The sequence below is a fragment of the Chanos chanos genome, chromosome 5 (assembly GCF_902362185.1).
Source record: "Chanos chanos chromosome 5, fChaCha1.1, whole genome shotgun sequence".
NCBI lineage: Eukaryota > Metazoa > Chordata > Actinopteri > Gonorynchiformes > Chanidae > Chanos > Chanos chanos.
In genome coordinates this window covers 39,868,554-39,875,104 of record NC_044499.1, presented here as the reverse complement: position 1 = coordinate 39,875,104, position 6,551 = coordinate 39,868,554, and positions in this window count along the sequence as shown.

The following is a 6,551-nucleotide window of genomic DNA, read 5'->3' as shown; positions in this document are numbered from 1 at the left end:
AATAGAAAGGAGATATGGTCGACTGATGATTTTTCCACTGTTTTGGATCTGTTCCTTTTATTTCAGTATCATACTGTTTACAATGAAATGTCAAGATGTTCACTTTTTATTCTTTATAGATTGACACAGTTGTTTGGAGTTGGTATGTGTCACTCTTAATGATTAGAGCCCTGTCTCAACTCTTTACGTTTGATAATTGTTTATTCACTGAGCCAAGGAATACAAGATTTGATTTGTCAGACTGTCTCAGAGATGTCTTTTTTTTGACCATGTTGGTATCTGCTCTGTCTTTTGTTTTTGTTTTTTTTAAATGGAAGTTAGAACATAAGAGGGTGTGCAGCCATACATGTTTGTCTGGCCTTTGTTCTTTGCAGTATGCTATGGAATACACACACTGGAGAGACTGAGGACTTCCTTGCCTATAATGGATGAATGGACAGAATGAAGATAAAATACTTAAAAGCTCCTAGGTATTGTACTACATATGCCTTCATGGGCTTGTGTGTGTGTGTGTGTGTGTGTGTGCACGCGCGTGCATGCGTGTGTGTATGTATGTGTGTGCGTGTGATTGTGAGCGTATGTCTGTGTGTGTGTGTGTGTGTGTGTGTTTTTGTCAGTGCTGTAGAGTCTCTGTGGTAGTTTCTACTCATGTTAATTGTCATCATGAGTAGCTGTTTCTGTTAAATACTAATAAAAAAACCCCGTCTCAACCTTGGGTTTGTAAGCCTGTTTTTTTGAACAGTTTTCAGGTGGTTGTTAAAACCTGGGAAGAGGGTCAGGTAAGCTTCGGCCCATCTTTTATTGCTGACATACATCACATACCCACAGAACAAATGGACCTAGTAATTTGACATACAGGTCCTCACACAAACATAGTGTAGATTACATGTACATTATACAAACCTTACCTTTCATGGTATTCCTGTGAGGACTAAATGAGAAGTATTACAATTTAAGAAAGAAGCTGTCTACCTGAGAAGATGAGGTCTGCGTTGTAAGATGACATCAGTTCTGCCATGTAGCTCTCCTGCAGTGGCAGCAGCAGGTCTATGCTTTGTGAAGTGCCATTATTCTGAGCCAACTCATGTGACTTTCATGGCCCACTGAGGCGTGAGAGCCGGGGATGGGGGTGAGGGGTGTGTGTGTGTGTGTGTGTGTGTGTGTGGGCTTTGTTAAGGATACATTTGCACCGCCATGTCTCTGACAGGCATGACGTGTATGATGGAGTGCAGAAAAGAACAGATAAGCCATCGTTTTGTGTGTGTGTGTGTGTGTGTACAGTAAGTTAACCCAGCAACTCTTTGTGTGACACAAACTATGATTTATCACCATTTCAATTTGTCAGTATGAGAGAGAGTCAGAATGTGCGTGCGTGCGTGTATGTGTGTGTGTATGTGTATGGTGAGGGAGATGTGTCGGAATGGAGCTATGTATGCGTTTATATATTACCTCATAGTGTGTGTGTATGTGTGTGTAGATATTTGTGCGTCAAAACACAGCCTTACACAAAAATGTGTGTGTATGGGTTTTTTATATGAGGTAAGAGCTTTGTGTGTGTGTGCATGTGTGTGTGGGTATGTGCATGTGTGTGCGCGCGTGTGTAAAAGACTATTTGTCAGACCTAGAAATGTGACTGTTCTGTTTCATTGGGAATCACAGAGAGGAAAACTGATCACAATGTGGAACACCCCTCAGCAGAGAGTAATGCCACTGCCTCCACTCCTGATGAATAACTGCAGTGTGTGTGTGTGTGTGTGTGCGCGCGTACGCGTGCGCGCATAAGGCATGGGTGTCTTCAAACATCTGACTGTGTTTACAAAATGCCTCCCTAATACCATGGCTCAGTGGAGTGTGTGAATATTGTAATAAGCAGTGCATGATTTTGGATGACTCAACTTATCCATTGTAGAAAGAATGCATTAAGAACATTCATATTGTTTTTGATGGGGGAAAAACTCCAGCAGCCCCAAGAGTTTTGATAACAACGTTTTCCTTCAGTTGATGTTTGGTGACAATGCGCAGAGATGAAAATAAAAGTCATATCAGTATTTTACACAACATGTCCAGTGGCACATTTGGGTTGTGAAATTTCCTTAAATATTTCAGAAGACTTGGGGTGTAAACCTTGTCATAATGTCATTGATGGTATGTTTTTATCCAAATGGAAATGCTTTTTTTTTTCTTTCTTCCTTTTTGCTTCAGATGTAAATTAATATATAGATGTAAGCCTGAAGGAGAATAGCAGCTTTTAGAAGCAGTCTCATGGAGGACATGTTTAAAATAGCATCTTGTTCAGTAATGGATTCAGCAGACGTAGAACTTAATTGGACGTGATGGTATTGTAATTTGACAATACCATTCAGTTCCATCAAACCTAGGTAATAGTACATCTGAAAGGCCTTTGTTTTTATGGTACCTGACAGTTAATGAAGATGTTTTTTTTGTAAACAAACAGCAAACTCTGTGTAAACAAGCCCTCTCTGTGCTCATCTCAGAATGAAATCTAAAAATGCAGAGATTCACAGTCGTTAACATTCATCCATATTCCTCTGAATATGTCTCCCCTCCATTTCACTGTGCCTGTAAAAAAAAAAACAAAAACATTTATTCTCCATTCTCTCCTCAAATGCTTTTCAGCCTAATTTTGACGAGGAAATAAGCTAGTTTAAATATCATGGCAGATATTCTTCAGTATTAAAAATGACAAAAAAAAAATAGACGTAGGTTTGTTCTTTCTGTTCTCGATCGCAAGAATAAAGAATTAAACGCCGTACAGTTTTGAAAGTGGGAAATGAAATCGCTCTTGGTCCTCCAAGGCAATCAGCCCTTTTAAAAGAGAGCAGGTGTATCAAATTACTGCTTAATTGGAGTTTGTGTATTTGTGTATGTGCGTGCGTGCGAGTGTGTGTGTGCGTGCGTTCGTGTGTGTGTGTTTGTATGAACGAAAGAGAGAGAGCTTACACAGTGTCTGTACACATGTACTCATGCCAGGAAAATGACATTTCTGTTTCAAGAGGATGCTGTTCTGGGGGATGATAGGCATCTGATTACTTGAGCACAGTGAGAAAACTTCATTTAGACAGAGTTAGACGGAGACAGGATTTTTTTTTTTTTTTTAACCAGAATACCAATGACTTCTGCGTTGTAGCTATCCTATTTTTGTGCCTCAGGCTATCTCAACCTCACTAATTGTTAGCCAGTCAAAATACATTAGGGATGCTCTACCTGTTCATTAGTATTCAGCTGCACCTTGTATCAGAACCATCTGAGCTGATAATTCTCTCAAATGAAAAAAGACAACCCTTTCATTTTTATGGCATTGCATCACACATGAGAATACCATGCTGATTTGAAACAGATACAGCCTAACTGGTGAGAGAGATTTATCTGACTATTCTGTCAAGACTTTGAGTTCAAGTGCTTGAAATGGAGATGAATTTACCTCTTCAACAATATCTAACAATCTCTTATTTTCCATTTTTTCATTGTTATTTGGGTTTCAGTTTTGTGTGTGTGTGTGTTTGTCTGTGTGTGAGTGAAGCTCTCATCATTAACTTTTTAATTTATGACAGTGGGCGGTTGGGGGGAAAAACAGTATGTGTGTAACTCTGTGTGATGTTGGCTTTCATTATTCAAGAATGAACAAAGCAAAAATTAATTGCATTTTATCCCCTAATAAGTTGGCTTGTGTTTCTGTAAGTCAGGGCTGCATTAGTGATAGTCTTAATGAGATGGGGTAGTTTTGCATACAAATGACCAGGACTGTGTGAAGGCAGAGCATCATGTGTATTAGTAAAGAGAACTCAGACCCCACCCGCCAGACACCCAGCACTCACTGCAATTTAAAAGCATCTCCAAAACAAAATTGTACAAAGGTAAAAAAAAAATGTCAACACTTCAGGAAAAAAAAAGGACAATTTGGTTTTATGCTAATTTTTTGCATTATGCCTGCATGTTTTGTGTGTGTGTGTGCGTGTGTGTGTGTGTGAATGTTCATGTAATAGAAGAGATGAATATATTAATCAGCCGTTTTCTCTCTATTGTGCGTGAGCGTGCGCACGTGCACTTGCGATGTAGCACAGGTGTGTGTGTGTGCGTGTGTGTGCTTGCGTGCTTTCAAGAGCTTTTTGTGCAGCTGTGCGTTTGCCTGTTTCTGAAAAGAAAATCGTGAGCGTGATTCGTAGTGCACCTGTTTAGTTTGTTATGTTCCTAAACAGCTGTTGGAGAAGAGCAGCAATTATGTCCCAGCGTCCTTTTTTTGCACCTCTCCCTGTCTCAGCTTATATTCTACTCTTCTCTCCATTATAATGCCATAAAATCTCAATTACTCAAGGACACGTTGATTTATGAATGTTGGTGAGACGCACACTTAAAAATGGAACCTGACATGAATGTTTTATATCTTAAATTCACCTGTTCTCTTATCTGTCTAAGCGTTTACACTAACCTTAAATGGATGTCTCAAGTGTTTCTCTTTCTTACCAGCCCAAAGCTGAGCCTTTTCACGATAACAGGTCCTGTTGTGTGTTGTGTGGTGTATGGTATGATATGGAAGAAGCTGCTCTCTCACATATGCTGCACTGAATCTGTCCATTAGCAGTAAGTGTGGAACAGCCCTGAACACTGAGACTGATGCTTGACAGCTTATTATACCGGCCACATACAGTGTCTCAAATGGAGTACAGATTCTGCCTTTTATCATTTTAGACCTTTGACAGTTTCCCGTCCAATCAGAGACAACACTGGCTCACAACACCGGCTCCCTTCCTCTCCATTGAAACCTGTCACGCAACAGAGCGTTCTTCCCTAATATTCCTTTGTCTGTTGGACGTCTCTCTTTGAAAACCACTCTCCTTTGTCTTTACATTCTTGAACTCTTTTGCTCTCTCTCTCTCTCTCTCTCTCTCGTCAGAAATCTCCATTTTCCCTTGTTCTCTGTTAAATATTAGTATGTTGTTAGTGTAAGTGCAATGGCAAAATGCTTTGTTTCACCATTAAATCGTACTGTAATCAGTAGTGCTTGTATTTGTATGTGCTTGTATGTTTCTACTCCTAACGCATTTAACTTACGCAGGCAAGAATGAGGTTGACCGTCGACTGCTTTTCAATAGCAAATGCTTTGGCAAACCGTTTGAATCCCTCCATGTCGCCAATCTTTACCCCTCTCTCCTCTCCAGACACTGGGGATTTCTACTCTTCTGGTGACGGTGCAGTGGATCCCATCTGTAAATACTCTGTGAGTGTTTAATCTCTCAGTGTGAAACTGCCCTCATTTTCACTCCTCTGACAACATCATCTCATCACTGCCGTCACCAGTCCCTCTATTCTTAATCAGTGATTAAGGACTTTACCTCTCTGTCTCTCTCTCTCTCTCTCTCTCTCTCTCTCTCTCTGTCATATCCTTGGGGGACTGAGTTAATTTTAGTGATATAGCTTTTTAAAGGAAATAAATGAGAACAGAGTCATAAGGGAGCCGAGCGCGTTATTTTTCACTCTCCGTAAAAATCCCTCTGCCTTTTATTTCAAAGAGTTTTCCGTCAATCCGGGCAGAAAAGTTAACGCCTCCCGGAAGAGATAGTCTTTCCACAGGGACCGTCTCCAGGCACCACTTCAGAGCATCGTTGGTGTCTTGGGATACATTGGTCTTATAATTTAATTTTCCCATACTAATTTAAACTATGCAAATGTTATTGGATGGAGTTACTTTGCAATGTAGTTTCAGATTGGTTTTTTATGGTTGCTGATTGATTCAGTGCCCTTGTGATTTGCTTGTGGAAATGCTGCGGTGAAGATCCAGACCAGTATCTCATGGTGGGTGAGTAGTCATTGAGTGAGGACAGTCTGCCTTTGAGCCTTTTGAAACTAGCTTTTTCTGCCTAACATTAAAGCACCATCAGAGAGAAAATCAGCTCAAAAGGCTACTGCCTTAAACCATCAAACACACACACACACATGCACACAAGCATATCTTTACACTTCTGTTCTGACCTCTCTTCGACACTCCAGAGGCAATTGACTTGGATCTTGAATGAGTTGGAACGACTGGATTTGTGTTGGACAGTCAATAATGCATTTTTGTAGCCTGGTTTTTGTGGGTGATAATAGGATTGGAAACACTAAGCAGTTTGTGGGGAGAAAAATGATGTTGCTGAATGAAGCAATACAGTAGATTAAAGCAGTAAACAAATATCCATTTCATTATTCCGCTCTTACAGAAGAACTGCTGAAAACTCGACTCCCACCAAAAATGAGCCGATGCTCACCTAAAAAGCCTCGCTCTGATTGGTGGCGATCGGCAATGAACTTTCTTCCATTCTCCTCAATGGCATCTATGATTGGTAGAGATCAGAGTCCATTCTTGTGTGTGATGATGTTAAACCCCGAGGCTCAAGACGATTCCAGCCTCTTTTGGTTCCTGTTTGTGTTGCTATGGTAACACACATTCACTGATGAGTAACTAATGCCTCAAAAATACCCCAAAACATGATCGTTGCTTGGACATACTCTTAACGCGCAGTCACCGCTGTGCTTTGCCTTGTGTGGAGAATCAA